The following is an 18,992-nucleotide window of genomic DNA, read 5'->3' as shown; positions in this document are numbered from 1 at the left end:
CCATCCGCTCTCTCCTCTTTGTACAGCTCCCCCCATCCCCACTCTCCTCCCTGTACAGCTCCCCCATCCGCTCTCTCCTCTCCCTGTACAGCCCCCCCATCCACTTTCTCCTCTCTGTACAGCTCCCCCCATCCGCTCTCTCCTCTCTGTACAGCTCCCCCCATCCACTCTCTCCTCTCTGTACAGCTTCCCCCATCCACTCTGTACAGCTCCCCCCATCCGCTCTCTGTACAGCTCCTCCCATCCACTCTCTCCTCTCTGTACAGCTCCCCCCATCCACTCTCTCCTCTCTGTACAGCTCCCCCATCCACTCTCTCCTCCCTCTGTACAGCTCCCCCCATCCACTGTCTCCTTTCTGTACAGCTCCCCCCATCTGCTCTCTCCTCTCTGTACAGCTCCCCCTATCCGCTCTCTCCTCTCTGTACAGCTTCCCCCATCCACTCTGTACAGCTCCTCCCATCCGCTCTCTGTACAGCTCCCCCCATCCACTCTCTCCTCTGTACAGCTCAGTAGTGGATGATAATAGGGGCGTTTCGGGCGGCAGCCTTGGGCCCTGAGCTCCTGGGGGGCCCATGACCACCCAAAAAGACTTATACTTTCAATGGTGTACTGTCTCCTGGCTACACTTCCGCCATGATTTGCAAAAATCACAGTTTTTTTATGGCAATTTGGCACAAATCAGGACATCATGATATTGTCTGTCCTGTACTATGAACGCCAGGCTAGTGCTGCCATAGTTACAGTGGGTTGGGGGGCCCAGGCTAGTGCTGCCATAGTTACAGTGGGTTGGGGGGGCCCAGGCTAGTGCTGCCATAGTTACAGTGGGTTGGGGGGGCCCAGGCTAGTGCTGCCATAGTTACAGTGGGTTGGGGGGGCCCAGGCTTAGTGAACAGCACGGGGCCTATGGTAAAGTTAATCCACCCCTGGTACAGCTCCCCCATCTGCTCTCTGGACAGCTCCCCACATCCACTCTCTCCTCTCTGGACAGCTCCCCCCATCCACTCTCTCCTCTCTGTACAGCTTTCCCCATCTGCTCTCTGGACAGCTCCCCCCATCCACTCTCTCCTCTCTGTACAGCTCCCCCATCCGCTCTCTCCTCTCTGTACAGCTCCCCAATCCGCTCTCTCCTCTCTGTACAGCTCCCCCCATCCACACTCTCCTCCCTGTACAGCTCCCCCCATCCACACTCTCCTCCCTGTACAGCTCCCCCCATCCACTCTCTCCTCTCTGTACAGCTCCCCCATCCACTCTCTCCTCTCTGTACAGCTCCCCCCATCCACTCTCTCCTCCCTGTACAGCTCCCCCATCCACTCTCTACCCTCTATACAGCTCCCCCCATACACTCTCTCCTCCCTGTACAGCTCCCCCATCCGCTCTCTCCTCTCTCTGTACAGCTCCCCCATCCACTCTCTCTCCTCTCTGTACAGCTCCCCCCATCCACTCTCTACCTTCTGTACAGCTCCCCCCATCCACTCTCTCCTCTCTGGACAGCTCCCCCCATCCACTATCTCCTCTCTCTGTACAGCCCCCCCATCCACTCTCTCCTCTCTGGACAGCTCCCCCATTCACTCTCTCCTCTCTATACAGCTCCCCCCATCTGCTCTCTGGACAGCTCCCCCATCCACTCTCTCCTCTCTGTACAGCTCCCCCCATCCACTCTCTCCTCTCTGTACAGCTCCCCCCATACGCTCTCTCCTCTCTGTACAGCTCCCCCAATCCACTCTCTCCTCTCTGTACAGCTTCCCCCATCCACTCTGTACAGCTCCTCCCATCCGCTCTCTGTACAGCTCCCCCCATCCACTCTCTCTTCTGTACAGCTCAGTAGTGGATGATAATAGGGGCGTTTCGGGCAGTAGCCCGGGGCCCTGAGCTCCTGGGGGGCCCATGACCACCCAAAAAGACTTATACTTTCAATGGTGTACTGTCTCCTGGCTACACTTCCGCCATGATTTGCAAAAATCACAGTTTTTTTATGGCAATTTGGCACAAATCAGGACATCATGATATTGTCTGTCCTGTACTATGAACGCCAGGCTAGTTACAGTGGGGTGGGGGGGCCCAGGCTAGTGCTGCCATAGTTACAGTGGGTTGGGGGGCCCAGGCTAGTGCTGCCATAGTTACAGTGGGTTGGGGGGGCCCAGGCTAGTGCTGCCATAGTTACAGTGGGTTGGGGGGGCCCAGGCTTAGTGAACAGCACGGGGCCTATGGTAAACTTAATCCACCCCTGGTACAGCTCCCCCATCTGCTCTCTGGACAGCTCCCCACATCCACTCTCTCCTCTCTGGACAGCTCCCCCCATCCACTCTCTCCTCTCTGTACAGCTTTCCCCATCTGCTCTCTGGACAGCTCCCCCCATCCACTCTCTCCTCTCTGTACAGCTCCCCCATCCGCTCTCTCCTCTCTGTACAGCTCCCCAATCCGCTCTTTCCTCTCTGTACAGCTCCCCCCATCCACTCTCTCCTCTCTGTACAGCTCCCCCCATCCACACTCTCCTCCCTGTACAGCTCCCCCCATCCACTCTCTTCTCCCTGTACAGCTTCCCCATCCACTCTCTACCCTCTATACAGCTCCCCCCATCCACTCTCTCCTCCCTGTACAGCTCCCCCATCCGCTCTCTCCTCTCTCTGTACAGCTCCCCCCATCCACTCTCTCCTCTCTGGACAGCTCCCCCCATCCGCTCTCTCCTCTCTCTGTACAGCCCCCCCATCCACTCTCTCCTCTCTGGACAGCTCCCCCATTCACTCTCTCCTCTCTATACAGCTCCCCCCATCTGCTCTCTGGACAGCTCCCCCATCCACTCTCTCCTCTCTGTACAGCTCCCCCCATCCACTCTCTCCTCTCTGTACAGCTCCCCCCATACGCTCTCTCCTCTCTGTACAACTCCTCCATCCGCTCTCTCCTCTCTGTACAGCTCCCCCCCATCCCTACTCTCCTCTTTGTACAGCTCCCTCCATCCACTCTCTCCTCTCTGTACAGCTCCCCCCATCCCCACTCTCCTCTCTGTACAGCTCCCCCCATCCGCTCTCTTCTCTCTGTACAGCTTCCCCATCCGCTCTCTCCTCTCTGTACAGCTCCCCCCATCCGCTCTCTCCTCTCTCTGTACAGCTTCCCCCATCCGCTCTCTCCTCTCTGTACAGCTCCCCCCATCCCCACTCTCCTCCCTGTACAGCTCCCCCCATCCGCTCTCTCCTCTCCCTGTACAGCTCCCCCATTCACTCTCTCCTCTCTATACAGCTCCCCCCATCTGCTCTCTGGACAGCTCCCCCATCCACTCTCTCCTCTCTGTACAGCTCCCCCCATCCACTCTCTCCTCTCTGTACAGCTCCCCCCATACGCTCTCTCCTCTCTGTACAACTCCCCCATCCGCTCTCTCCTCTCTGTACAGCTCCCCCCCATCCCCACTCTCCTCTTTGTACAGCTCCCTCCATCCACTCTCTCCTCTCTGTACAGCTCCCCCCATCCCCACTCTCCTCTCTGTACAGCTCCCCCCATCCGCTCTCTTCTCTCTGTACAGCTTCCCCCATCCGCTCTCTCCTCTCTGTACAGCTCCCCCCATCCGCTCTCTCCTCTCTGTACAGCTTCCCCCATCCGCTCTCTCCTCTCTGTACAGCTTCCCCCATCCGCTCTCTCCTCTCTCTGTACAGCTTCCCCCATCCGCTCTCTCCTCTCTGTACAGCTTCCCCCATCCGCTCTCTCCTCTCTGTACAGCTTCCCCCATCCGCTCTCTCCTCTCTGTACAGCTTCCCCCATCCTCTCTCTCCTCTCTGTACAGCTCCCCCATCCACTCTCTCCTCTCTGTACAGCTCCCCCCATCTGCTCTCTGGACAGCTCCCCCCATCCACTCTCTCCTCTCTGTACAGCTCCCCCCATCCACTCTCTCCTCTCTGGACAGCTCCCCCCCATCCACTCTCTCCTCTCTGTACAGCTCCCCCCATCCACTCTCTCCTCTCTGTACAGCTCCCCCATCTGGTCTCTGGACAGCTCCCCCCATCCACTCTCTCCTCTCTGTACAGCTCCCCCCATCCACTCTCTCCTCTCTGTACAGCTCCCCCATCCACTCTCTTCCCTGTACAGCTCCCCCATCCACACTCTCATCCCTGTACAGCTCACTCCATCCTCTGTCTGTACAGCTCCCCCCATCTGCTCTCTGTACAGCTCCCCCCATCCACTCTCTCCTCTCTGTACAGCTCCCCCCATCTGGTCTCTGGACAGCTCCCCCCATCCGCTCTCTCCTCTCTGGACAGCTCCCCCCATCCACTCTCTCCTCTCTGTACAGATCCCCCCATCCACTCTCTCCTCTCTGTACAGCTCCCCCCATCCGCTCTCTCCTCTCTGTACAGCTCCCCCATCCACTCTCCTCTCTGTACAGCTCCCCATCCACTCTCTACCCTCTGTACAGCTCCCCCCATCCACTCTCTCTCCTCTCTGTACAGCTCCCCCCATCTGCTCTCTCTACTCTCTATACAGCTCCCCCCATCCACTCTCTCCTCTCTGTACAGCTCCCCCATCCACTCTCTTCCCTGTACAGCTCCCCCATCCACACTCTCATCCCTGTACAGCTCACTCCATCCTCTGTCTGTACAGCTCCCCCCATCTGCTCTCTGGACAGCTCCCCCCATCCACTCTCTCCTCTCTGTACAGCTCCCCCCATCTGGTCTCTGGACAGCTCCCCCCATCCGCTCTCTCCTCTCTGGACAGCTCCCCCCATCCACTCTCTCCTCTCTGTACAGATCCCCCCATCCACTCTCTCCTCCCTCTGTACAGCTCCCCCCATCCGCTCTCTCCTCTCTGTACAGCTCCCCCATCCACTCTCCTCTCTGTACAGCTCCCCATCCACTCTCTACCCTCTGTACAGCTCCCCCCATCCACTCTCTCTCCTCTCTGTACAGCTCCCCCCATCTGCTCTCTCTACTCTCTATACAGCTCCCCCCATCCACTCCCTCCTCTCTGTACAGCTCCCCCCATCCACTCTCCTCCCTGTACAGCTCCCCCATCCGCACTCTCCTCCCTTTACAGCTCCCCCCATCCACTCTCTCCTCCCTGTACAGCTCCCCCCATCCTCTCTCTCTTCTCTCTGTACAGCTCCCCCCATCCGCTCTCTCCTCTCTGTACAGCGCCCCCATCGCTCTCTTCTCCCTCTACAGCTCCCCCCATCCGCTCTCTCCTCCCTCTACAGCTCCCCCCATCCGCTCTCTCCTACCTGTACAGCTCCCCCATCCACTCTCTCTTCTCTGTACAGCTCCCCCCATACACTCTCTTCTCTCTGTACAGCTCCTCCCATCCGCTCTCTCCTCTCTGTACAGCTCCTCCCATCCACTCTCTCCTCTCTGTACAGCTCTCTGCCACCCCCCTGCCCCTTGACATTTATATCCCCCTCTTCTTATCTCTCCTATTGTTTTTAATGGCTAATTTCACATGTATCCCGCAATTTTCCCTCATTTCCATCTTCTCCCTTTTTCTGATACTGCCAATCTGATACTAGCACTCAAGTGACGTATATACGTGGTCTTGTCCATTATATGGGGGCACAGAGAGGCCCTGACTACTATTTGGAGGCATGTATTGGGCATACTGTTTACATGGGGGCACAGAGCTGCCTGACTACTATTTGGGGCATGTATTGGGCATACTGCTTATATGGTGGGTGTGTACTCGAGCGCTGTCTGTGTGAACTAGCTGCGTACTAAGGACAGATGGGATCACCTAAATATCCCAATAGTAGTACAAACAAAAAACAAAGTAATTGTACCTGTTCCGCGCATGTGATATATAGAATGTGCAATAGACTGTTGATAAAGCCCTACACTATGGCCGTATAACCAGTACTAACCTCCAAGTACACGTTCTATCCAGGGTGAGGTTTGTCAGGTAATCCACTGCCTGTATCCCCTCTGGGATAGTGTGGAAAGAAGCTGGCAGTCTTCCCTCCAGGTGGTGGTGTGGTGATTGTTGAAGAGACTTGCAGTCTGTTTGCCCTCCGGCCGGTAGGACGTGCAACACTTGCAATGTAAAAGTCTTTTGCTGGGTAGTGTGACGTCACAAACTACTGAAGCTGATGGGAGACAAAACACCTCGACATGTTTCGGAGGATCCGCCTCCTTTCTCAAGAGTATGGCCCCGTTCCCACTGAGGAAAGGTAGCGGAATTCCGCGATGGAATTGTCCGCCGCGGAATGCCGTTAGCCTCCCGCTCATAATGGGAGTCTATGGGAGGCGCGGGCTCCTGCCCTGTCCGCGCTGAAGAATGAACATGTTCATTTTTCAGCGCGTACAATTCCGTCGCGGAATTCCGCTACCTTTCCTCAGTGGGAACGGGGCCTATCTGCCTCCTGGTATCCTTGCTCTTAAAGGACAACTCCCATGGGACCCGGAAAAAAAAACAAAAAAACAGACACACACAGACAGCATACTCACCATCCCTCCAGTGACGATTGGCACTCGATTTGCCCGCCGTCCACCTCTCCGTCACCACCGTCCACCGATGTCTCTCACTTCCGGGTCCATGGGAGAGAAAAGGCTGCCAGTGCGCTTGCACACGGGCAGCCTTTTCATTGGTTGGAGCGCATCACATGGCTTCCAGCAGGCTCAGCCAATCAGGGCTGAGCAAGCTGGAAGCCATGTGATGTGGTCCAGCCAATGAAAAGGCTGCTGGTGCGCATGTGCACCAGCAGTCTTTTCTCTCCCATTCACTTCCTATGAAGACGCCAAGGAGGAAGAAGACCCTGACCGCCCCCCATCTCTGATGACGTGGTCACAAGATGGCGCCCGGGAGAAGAGGACGGTGACGACCGTAATAGGTAATGTATCATTTCTTTAACTTCCGGGGGGGTCAGGGGTCCAAAAGTGGGGGTAGGGGGCCAAACCAGTTATCTAACCATATTACAATGTTATATAACTTTTGATGTGTGTTAAATAAGGCAAAAAATTTTTGTGGGAGTTGTCCTTTAAGTAGGCGTGCCCAGCAGGCATAGAGATTTACATAAATGCAAATAATTCTATTTCGGCATTCAGACCAGCTGGTTGAATTGTCTTTAGGTTGGAAATATATTTGCTTTCTGCTCTAGACATTTGTTTGATGTAGTCTCCTCCCCTCCAGTTTTTTCTTATTATTTCTAATTTTCTTATTTTCCTCCGAATAGTGAATTACTGGGAAGTCCTTTCTGTTTCTCTTTGTGGTGTCTGGATGGGGGATGCCCTTTATAACCTCTTTCAATGTTATATACACAGTGGCGTAGCGACCATGGTCGCGACCGGGCTGCTACCAAAGGGGGGGCCCGCGAGGCCCCCCCTTGCCACCGCACTGCCCCCCTTCGACTCCCTCTTGTGACCGCAAGCAGTGTTTTGCTTGCAGTCACAAGAGGCTGGCCCTCGGGTGCCGTGCGGCTTCCCTGGTCTGTCCCCGTCCCGATGGTACTTCCGGCACAGAGAGCATCTATAACAAGCGCCCGCTGTGCCGGAAGTAACATCCCCGGCGCACACAGAGATCAGTGTGTGCTGCCAGGGATGGGACAGAGAGTCGGGGAGCCGCACATCAGCCGGGGACCCGACTGCAGAAGAGAAGATCCACGGCGGGGGAGCGAGTTGTCAGGTGAGTTGTGCGCTGTTTTTTTTTGTTTTGTTTTTTTCTTATCTGCTTTGCAGAATAAGGGGTATAAAATGGGGGGGTGCAGCAAAAGGGGCTAACATGGGGGGGGAGGCAGCAAAAGGGGGCTAACATGGGGGGGCAGCAAAAGGGGGCTAACATGGGGGGTGGCAGCAAAAGGGGGCTAACATGGGGGGGAGGCAGCAAAAGGGGGCTAACATGGGGGGGAGGCAGCAAAAGGGGGCTAACATGGGGAACAACAAAAGGGGGCTAACATGGGGGGCAGCAAGAGGGGGCTAACATGGGGGAGGGGCAGCAAAAGGGGGCCAACATAAGGGGGCTAACATGGGGACAACATAAGGAGGCTAACATGGGGGACAACATAAGGGGGCTAATATGGGGGGGAAACATAAGGGGGATAACATGGGGGGCAACATAAGGGGGATAACACGGGGGCATCTATAAGGGGGACAGCACAGGGGGGGTCATCTATAAGGGGGACTACACGGAGGGGGGGCGTATACAATAGGGCTTGTACTATAGTGGACCACACAGAGGAATGCATGTACTATAGTGGGATCACATAGAGTCAGCCTACCCACTAAATGAGGGTGTAAAGGGGACAGTACAGATGTGCAGTGTGTATAGAGATGAGGATGGTGCCAGAGTGAGGAGCCTAATATGTCTGTCTGGCAGATTCTGTGGATTCGTGGCTCAGAGAAGTTCTCATAACGGCCCAGGACAGATGGAGAAATGAAAAGGGAAGAACTCCGATCAGAGAAGACGTCCCCTGTGAGTCACCTGATATAACTGCACTGTGATGTATATGGTGTACAGAACCTGTGTAGAGCTGGGTACCTCGATAGTGAGCTGTGTACAGTGGATTATTTAGTAGCAGCGGTGGTGTTAGTCAGTATGCGGTGGTGTTAGTCAGTATGTGGTGGTGTTAGTCAGTATGCGGTGGTAATATTTGTTACTTGTAATCTGGTACAGTGTTTTATTGGATTTAGTATACTGGATAACAATATGGTGGTGATGGTAATATTTGCCCCTTGTGTACTGGTATTATTGGCAATATTGGTCTCAGTATACACGATTTGGTTAGTAACAGTATGGCGGTAATATGTATGGCGATAATATTTCCAATATACTGGTATTATTGGTAATATCGGTCTTGAGATATACCAATAGCATTGCTTGGTGGAGGAAGGGGGGCCCCCAAGTTGACCTCTTGCACCAGGGCCCAAGAGACATTAGCTAAGCCCCTGTATATACATGTTCATTTAATCTTGTTTTTATGGATCTTTTTGTACGACCTATGTAAGGTTTATTACATGGACATTTGATGAAATAAATAACCCCTTTTGTGTGGCAAGTTATATGTCCTCTTATTTTTTGGGTCACACCATTGCAGTTTGGTACCTCTTTAATAAACTTTGTGTTACCCACGTTTTGCATGTCTTACAGGGAAAGAATCCTTCCATATTGGTTAATGTTGGCTATAATGCCTTTCCCTTGTTTTGTACTGTTGGGGCTATGTTATTTCCCAGATTACTTGCCTTTCTAAAAATCATTTTGGGTCTTTCAGGGATAAATTCACCGATAACCTTATCCTGACGAAGAATGACCCATCGTTTTTAATAATTCGTTTAAAAAGGTTTGCTTGGCTAGAGTAGGTGGTAATATCGGGACATTGAAATCATCCGATATTTGTTGTATAGTTATTTTTTGTGGTTTTCCATTTATTAGTCCTTCTCTTGATTTTTCTTTTATTTCTTTGTGTTCTCAATTATTTATTATCATAACCATAACCTTTAACATGTTCGCTTCCCGTTCGTAATCATTCATTTCAGTACAGTTACGCCGCAGTTGGAGGAATTGGCTTCTAGGTATGTTCAGCAGCCACATGGGTAAGTGACAACTGTCCAGGGAGATGTAACTATTAGAGTCCGGAGGTTTTTGAATGTAGATTTCCGTTCTTTATAAAAAATAGTTAAGTCTAAAAAAATCTACACTGGTATCACTATATGTGGAAGTAAAATTCAGATAAGATATGTTTTTATTACTATCAGTTAAAATTTGATCCAGCGCAGTTTGACTTCCTTCCCAAATAAAAATGACGTCATCGATAAATCTTTTCCAGAGGACCAGGCCCGCACCAAGATGGCCAGATGGGTAGATGTGGTCCTCCTCCCACCTGCCCACGTACAAGTTAGAATAAAAAATAATTGTGTGTTAATATAAAATTAATGCACTCTCCAATCAAATCTATTTGTTCCGAAGAGTTTGGGCCTCTTTTGTTTAAAAAAAATTTGACCGCAATTCCTGATACGATTGGCCTTCCCGGTGGTTGCTGTAAATTTTTGTGTATTTTAGGAATGTGGTAAAAGACGGGGAGCCTCGGATGTAAGTTATATATAGAGGAACTTTCTTGCTCCATGTGGAGATCCCCGTCCTTACCTGTATCCACCAGAAGGACATATAACTTGCCGCACAAAAGGGGTTAGTTATTTCATCAAATGTCCATGTAATAAACTTTACATAGGTCGTACAAAAAGATCCTTAAAAACAAGATTAAATGAACATGTGTACAACATTTGTAGTGAAAGGGGGGGGGGGGGGGGGTAGTGGAGCTCACTAAACAGTAGTGCACCTGAGGTCAATGGTCTGCCCTGTACCAAGGGATGAATGTAAAAAATGAAAAGAATGATAAAATTTGACCAATCCTCAAGGTGTACTACAACAAAATGGAGAATTTAATAAAATATAATAAACAAACAATAATATATCATAAAAACAATAAAATTGGATTAGATGAATCTATTTATAAAATAACCACTGGGCCCAGGGTGATCCTATCTGGTGGTTTAAGTCACCCGTAAAAAACAATGATAGGGACAATAACAATAAATCAATGTTGTATAACACCTGGTACATCTGATGTTTCAGCAGAGAAACGTTGGATATAAAGATCGTGATGGTCGCTTGTGTTATTTAGAGCAATGTATTCTCAAAAGACAAATGTCATCATCATAGAGAGTTGCTTTTTACTGGATACATATATATATATATATATATATGGATGGAAAAGGAGATCATTGGTGTCAGACACCGCTCACCGAGTCCCAGGTCTGGATGATATCAGGTCAACGTGTTGCGCAGCCGGTCTAAAAGGTTCTTTGTGACTTGTAGTACGCCCGGACCTGCAGTCGATTGAATAGCTTTTAATGCGCTAGTGGTTGCTTCATTCACCATACAGCATGCGGTTCTCAGCAAGTTACCATATTTATCATGCGTTTGTTGGCAAGTTGTCATATGCAGCGTATAAATCTTGGCAGGTTACCGTACACAGCATGTGATTGCCAGCGGCACCGTGCTGATCTCAGAGCCAGGGCCGCTTTGGGGGATGGAGCCGCAATAGACACGGTGTTCCCTCTGCTGGGTGGATATCAGCGTTGAGTTTTGCTGTTGGAAGGTAAAAGCCAAACTGAGTCCATGTGCAAGACCACTCCGCAGGAGATCTCCTGTCAGTCAGAGCAATCACCGATCTTGGGTAGGTGCTTCTGGATTCAAATAATTTTTGGGTTAAACTCCAGATGTGCCTGGAATGGTATATGAGATTGTGCGGAACGCGTTTCAAGGCAAGCCTGGGCCTCTTCCTCAGCAGCTAGTGTGAACAGTGGGGTATCAGTCCGTTTTATACAGCTTGATGTGGGAGAGAGAATGGAAACGTTTTGCTTCAAGTTACTTCTAAAATCTGGAGTGTCCATCCTGGAGCGGGTGGTAACCAGACGTATTCAGTTAGTTCATGAGTTGTCATCAAATGTTATAAAGTATGTAAGGTCTTTCATTTCTGTATCGGTTCATTGGAGATGAGGTATTTAGGATATAGATGTCTACAGATCAAGACAAATGACTTATAATAACCAAAATAAATAAACCACTCAACAGAATAAAAGAACACACATCATCTTTCTATTGTGTCTGAACAGGTGCTTATACTAAAAACCATGATCGAACCATTAATGACAAAATAAGAACATGGGAATGATGTTTATAATATATATTTACCTTCTCATTTCATCATTTGTGTGTAATAAGATCTTAAATTATATATATAAAGTAAAAGTAAAAATATTTGACAAACAAGATAAATGTCAAAAGCCGTGCCATCCTTCCATATAGTCTGTACAGGAGCTTGTAGTGAGAGTCAGATAGAAGGAGAAATCTGAAAGGTAGAGTGGATAACCAAGACAGGTGGTGACGACGTCCGTCTATCTGTGTGATCTGTATAGATGTGTATACTGAAAGCAGGAAAATAAAATGAAATGAAATAAAGTAAAAAAAAAAAGTAAAAAAAATCAATAATAAAAATAAAAATAGAGAATAGAAAATAAAAGAAAAAGAAAAAGAAAAAAGAAAAGTAAAGAAGAAAAATAAAAATAAAAAGTAAAAAAATAAATAAATAAGAATAAGAAGTATAACATAAAAGAGATGTATAAAGTAAAAGTGCAATCGCTTTCCTTCAGTCCAAATAAGAATCTTCACCTGATATGAGAGCAATGCTACTAGTCAGCAGAAGGGGGAAAAAAAAAATGCGCACCATTTTTTAGTGTCTGAACAGGTACTAGTAGGAGTGAACAGCAGGAATGTACTGGCTTTGTATATATTCTGCTCAAGTATTGATAAAGATCACCATTGAAGATTGTCGGACCAAGTATGTACGTTTCAATATTTAAAGTAAGTTGTATGGGTAATAATAAATGATAAATTATACTATTAATAATAGTCCTCCCTCAGTCTGGACAAGAGTCTTCACCATATGTGGGAGAAGTGTTCAGACAGATAGAGTAATACTAGAAAATGAGTGTATGAAGATTTAACAATAACATCGCCTCCCAACCCATCATTATCTAGTTTATTTAGAAATCTAGAGGATTTATGTTGTAAGAGACTAATGGTGGTTTTACACGGAGCGATAATTCGCCCAATCGCACGATTAACAATTTTGAATGAACATTTTTTTCTTTATAACAATCGGCGTTTACACGGAACGATACATCGTACGGAATATTCGTTTTGCGATCGCTTAAGCCTATCTCACACATAGGGGAAATCGTTGAAAGAATGTTTACACTGAACAATCTGCGAATTTTTTGCGAACGATCAATGACGATTTGAGAACTTGTTGAAAGATCAAAAGGAACGATTTCTCGCTCGTCGCTTGATCGTTCGCTGCGTTTACACGTACGATTATCGTTCGAATTCGACCGTTATCAGGCAAATTCGAACGATATATCGTTCCGTGTAAAACCACCATAAGGGCCCTATTCCACTGGACGATTATCTTCAGATTATCGTTAAATTGTTCGAATCTAAACGATAATCGTTCGGTTGAAATGCAGTTAACGATTAACGACCAAACGAGAAATCGTTGATCGCTTTATAAGACCTGGACCTATTTTTATCGTTGCTCGTTCGCAAATCGTTCGCATTGAATAAGACATCGTTCGGTCGTTCGCAATAGATACGAACGCAATAGCGAATAAATAGCGAAGAGAAACGATCGCAATTACGATCATAAGTAACGATTATCGTTCCATGGAAATGACTGAACGTTTTCAGGTCTTTCGCAATAGCAGTCGTTTGAGATCGTTAAACGTTAACGATTATGCAAACGATAATCGTCCGGTGGAATAGGGCCCTAAGGCAACAATGGGAGATTAAAAGTTTAGAACATTATATTTGTAAGAAACTCATCCCAAAAGGCCTTAAAATTATAAAAATCCCAGCAGGGGATTTGTTCAGTAATACATTCCAGGAGAGGTGGGATAATTCACTCCATCTCACTAATGAAATTAATCGTTGAAAGAAGGAAGGAACTCATGTCAGAATTAGATCTAAAAATTTCTGAAATTAAGACCCAGATAGATGCTATACCTAGAAATGAGGAATACACAAAGTTTGAAGATATCACCATGAGAAAACTAGACTCAATTGAGAGAGAGATTATCTCAAGAAAATCCAAAAAACTAAAACAATTATAAAAACAATAATAACAAAACGCCCAAGCCACCATCCATCCAAACCCCCACACAATACAATGTTACAACTCAGAATAGATTTCAACCACTGTCATCCAATAATCATTTTTTAGAATCTCGCACATACCAACAATAAATAAGGAATCACTATCAGCCTCCACGTTTTCAACACTACAAAACATACAAAAACCAACAATAGACTCATCAACATACCTATCACCATCAGAACTCACCCAACCACAGATTAGCCCAACTTCCCACACCAGCAGCAATGAACAACTCAACTCAGATAGAAACAATGGGCATGAGGAATCAGAGCGAGGAGCAGCGATCACACAGCCAAACACCAAATGGAAAAAGAAGTTACGGAGGGGATGTAGAAGGGGCAGAAAATCATCCACAGCCACCTCCGAAAATAGGGAAAAAGGAATAAGGGAAAATTGTGTAGTTAACATCAGCTCTACTGTCTTGACCACACCACAACAAACACTCCTCAATAAAGGCCTCAAATTTGCCCCCAGTCAGCCCCTCAACAAATTTGACACATACATAGGCCTTGAAAAATCTATAAGAAAGCTATGCCTGACGAAAGACAGTCAGAATCCACCTGGACGTCCGATCATATCAGGGATTGGTTCTCTGCAAATTTATCACAATACATTGATAGATTTCTCCAGCCCTTTGTACAACAAACAACTATCTAAAGGATACTAGACAAATTATACAGGAACTCGAAGCCATAACCTGGGAAACCGATTATACACTTGCCACATTAGATGTAAGCTCTCTTTATACCATCATTAAACACAAATTAGGTCTAGAGGCAGTCAAATTCTTTCTAGACAAAGGCAACAGAGCAAATTGAATTCATCCTTCTTGCCATACAATTTATTTTGACTCATAATTATTTTTATTTCGAGGGAGACCACTACCTGCAGACCACCGGCACCGCCATGGGCACCAGGTTCGCTCCCAGCTATGCCAACCTCTTTATGGCCATGTGGGAGGAACATACCATCATGCCCCGGCTGGGGGTGGACCTGGTGCTGTGGAGAAGGTACATAGATGACATCATTCTCATCTGGCGCGGGTCAGTGGTGGACCTCGAGTCCTTTATATCAAAACTTAACATCAATACTTTCAATATCACACTTACTCCATCTATCAGTTGAATTTTTGGACCTCCTTGTCACAGCCAACACCCCTAAACTAGTGTGTAGCACCTAACATAAACTCACATCCAGAAATAGTCTCATTTTATTTTCAAGCTGCCATCTCCCAAGATGGCTGCTAAATATCCCAATAAGTCAATACCGCCGGCTGAAAAGGAACTGTACCCATACTGATCAGTTCGAAACAGAGGCTCAAGAACTCACAGGAAAATTTACTGAGAAGAACTATCCAACAGGAATACTTCCCAAACCATTAGATGCAGTCAGACAGCTCAATAGAGAGATCACCCAGAGACCCTGAAAATAAAAATGAGAACACATCTAAGATTATCATCCCATTTAATAAGGACGACAAGAAAATTGATTCCATTTTCTGTAAAAATTGGCACCTCATTCGCGAGGACAAAACCATAGGACATCTAATACCCCCAAAACCCCCACTGGTCTATACAAGAGCCCCCAATTTGGGAATACAGATAGCGCCAACTATCAGAAATCCCCAAAATCATAAATCTACAAATAATTGGTTGACCACAAAAGGTTTTCATAAATGTGGGGTTTGCAGCAACTGTAAAGTAACACACTCACGAGGAAAAGTCCTCAGTCTTGTTTCAACAGTTAATGAATCCAAATGGGATATAAAGGAGTTCCGTACATGTGCCACAAAGGGGGTGATCTATCTTATAGAATGGAGCTGTAGAAAACAGTAAGGATAGCGGAACATCTATACAATATCCGCAAAAGAAACCTAAAACACCCCTTATCTGCTCATTCTGGGGATCCCCCACAGCTGTCCTATACTGCCTTACTAAGTGTCAATGAGGGTGGAGGGGGGGGGATTGGATCACCCAAATGTCTACGGCTGAGTCACACAAGATATATCAATTTGAGTCCTTGCAACCAAAAGGTCTCAATGCTGAATTAGAAATATTTGGGTTTTGGGAATGTGGGGGACGGCCGGGTCCCATGGAGTGTAGGCGGCAGGCTGTTTAATTACCAGCGTGACTACTATCCCTGTGACCTGTGCCCTCACCACAATTTTAGACATAAATATATATTTTCTCTCCCCCCCCTTTTTTTTTCTTCTGCTCTCTTCTTTTTTCATATATATTTCTCATTTTTTCATAAATATTTTTCTCTTTTTTTTCAGATTGTATTTTTTATTCATACACTTTCTAGTATTACTCTATCTGTCTGAACACTTCTCCCACATATGGTGAAGATTCTTGTCCAGACTGAGGGAGGACTATTATTAATAGTATAATTTATCATTTATTATTACCCATACAACTTACTTTAAATATTGAAACGTACATACTTGGTCCGACAATCTTCAATGGTGATCCTTATCAATACTTGAGCAGAATATATACAAAGCCAGTACATTCCTGCTGTTCACTCCTACTAGTACCTGTTCAGACACTAAAAAATGGTGCGCATTTTTTTTCCCCCTTCTGCTGACTAGTAGCATTGCTCTCATATCAGGTGAAGATTCTTATTTGGACTGAAGGAAAGCGATTGCACTTTTACTTTATACATCTCTTTTATGTTATACTTCTTATTCTTATTTATTTATTTTTTTACTTTTTATTTTTCTTCTTTACTTTTCTTTTTTATTTTTATTTTATTTTCTATTCTCTATTTTTATTATTGATTTTTTTTACTTTTTTTTTTAACTTTATTTCATTTCATTTTATTTTCCTGCTTTCAGTATACACATCTATACAGATCACACAGATAGACGGACGTCGTCACCACCTGTCTTGGTTATCCACTCTACCTTTCAGATTTCTCCTTCTATCTGACTCTCACTACAAGCTCCTGTACAGACTATATGGAAGGATGGCACGGCTTTTGACATTTATCTTGTTGGTCAAATATTTTTACTTTTACTTTATATATATAATTTAAGATCTTATTACACACAAATGATGAAATGAGAAGGTAAATATATATTATAAACATCATTCCCATGTTCTTATTTTGTCATTAATGGTTCGATCATGGTTTTTAGTATAAGCACCTGTTCAGACACAATAGAAAGATGATGTGTGTTCTTTTATTCTGTTGAGTGGTTTATTTATTTTGGTTATTATAAGTCATTTGTCTTGATCTGTAGACATCTATATCCTAAATACCTCATCTCCAATGAACCGATACAGAAATGAAAGACCTTACATACTTTATAACATTTGATGACAACTCATGAACTAACTGAATACGTCTGGTTACCACCCGCTCCAGGATGGACACTCCAGATTTTAGAAGTAACTTGAAGCAAAACGTTTCCATTCTCTCTCCCACATCAAGCTATATAAAACGGACTGATACCCCACTGTTCACACTAGCTACTGAGGAAGAGGCCCAGGCTTGCCTTGAAACGCGTTCCGCACAATCTCATATACCATTCCAGGCACATCTGGAGTTTAACCCAAAAATTATTTGAATCCAGAAGCACCTACCCAAGATCGGTGATTGCTCTGACTGACAGGAGATCTCCTGCGGAGTGGTCTTGCACATGGACTCAGTTTGGCTTTTACCTTCCAACAGCAAAACTCAACGCTGATATCCACCCAGCAGAGGGAACACCGTGTCTATTGCGGCTCCATCCCCCAAAGCGGCCCTGGCTCTGAGATCAGCACGGTGCCGCTGGCAATCACATGCTGTGTACGGTAACCTGCCAAGATTTATACGCTGCATATGACAACTTGCCAACAAACGCATGATAAATATGGTAACTTGCTGAGAACCGCATGCTGTATGGTGAATGAAGCAACCACTAGCGCATTAAAAGCTATTCAATCGACTGCAGGTCCGGGCGTACTACAAGTCACAAAGAACCTTTTAGACCGGCTGCGCAACACATTGACCTGATATCATCCAGACCTGGGACTCGGTGAGCGGTGTCTGACACCAATGATCTCCTTTTCCATCCATATATATATATATATATATATGTATCCAGTAAAAAGCAACTCTCTATGATGATGACATTTGTCTTTTGAGAATACATTGCTCTAAATAACACAAGCGACCATCACGATCTTTATATCCAACGTTTCTCTGCTGAAACATCAGATGTACCAGGTGTTATACAACATTAATTTATTGTTATTGTCACTATCATTGTTTTTTACGGGTGACTTAAACCACCAGATAGGATCACCCTGGGCCCAGTGGTTATTTTATAAATAGATTCATCTAATCCAATGTTATTGTTTTTATGATATATTATTGTTTGTTTATTATATGTTATTAAATTCTCCATTTTGTTGTAGTACACCTTGAGGATTGGTCAAATTTTATCATTCTTTCCATGTATATAACATTGGAAGAGGTAATGAATGGCGTCCCCCATCCAGACACCACAAAGAGAAACAGAAAGGACTTCCCAGTAATTCACTATTCGGAGGAATAGAAATAATAAGAAAAAACTGGATTGGAGGAGACTACATCAAACAGATGTCTAGAGCAGAAAGCAAATATATTTCCAACCTAAAGACAATTCAACCAGCCGGTCTGAATGCCGAAATAGAATTATTTGCATTTATGTAAATCTCTATGCCTGCTGGGCACGCCTACTTAAGAGTAAGGATACCAGGAGGCAGAGACTCTTGAGAAAGGAGGCGGATCCTCCGAAACATGTCGAGGTGTTTTGTCTCCCATCAGCTTCAGTAGTTTGTGACGTCACACTACCCAGCAAAAGACTTTTACATTGCAAGTGTTGCACGTCCTACCGGCCGGAGGGCAAACAGACTGCAAGTCTCTTCAACAATCCCCACACCACCACCTGGAGGGAAGACTGCCAGCTTCTTTCCACACTATCCCAGAGGGGATACAGGCAGTGGATTACCTGACAAACCTCACCCTGGATAGAACGTGTACCTGGAGGTTAGTACTGGTTATACGGCCATAGTGTAGGGCTTTATCAACAGTCTATTGCACATTCTATATATCACATGCGCGGAACAGGTACAATTACTTTGTTTTTTGCTTATATGGGGGCACAGAGGGGGCCTGACTACTATTTGGAGGCCTGTATTAGGAATACTACTTATATGGGGGTACAGAGAGGGCCTGACTACTATTTGGGGGCATGCATTGGGCATACTGCTTATATGGGCACACAGAGAGGGGCTGACTACTATTTGAGGGCATGCATTGGGCATACTGCTTATATGGGGGCCTGACTACT

This window comes from Dendropsophus ebraccatus, chromosome 8, assembly GCF_027789765.1.
Source record: "Dendropsophus ebraccatus isolate aDenEbr1 chromosome 8, aDenEbr1.pat, whole genome shotgun sequence".
Lineage (NCBI taxonomy): Eukaryota > Metazoa > Chordata > Amphibia > Anura > Hylidae > Dendropsophus > Dendropsophus ebraccatus.
The sequence above is the reverse complement of the archived record's forward strand: the minus strand, read 5'-3'. Positions refer to the sequence as shown.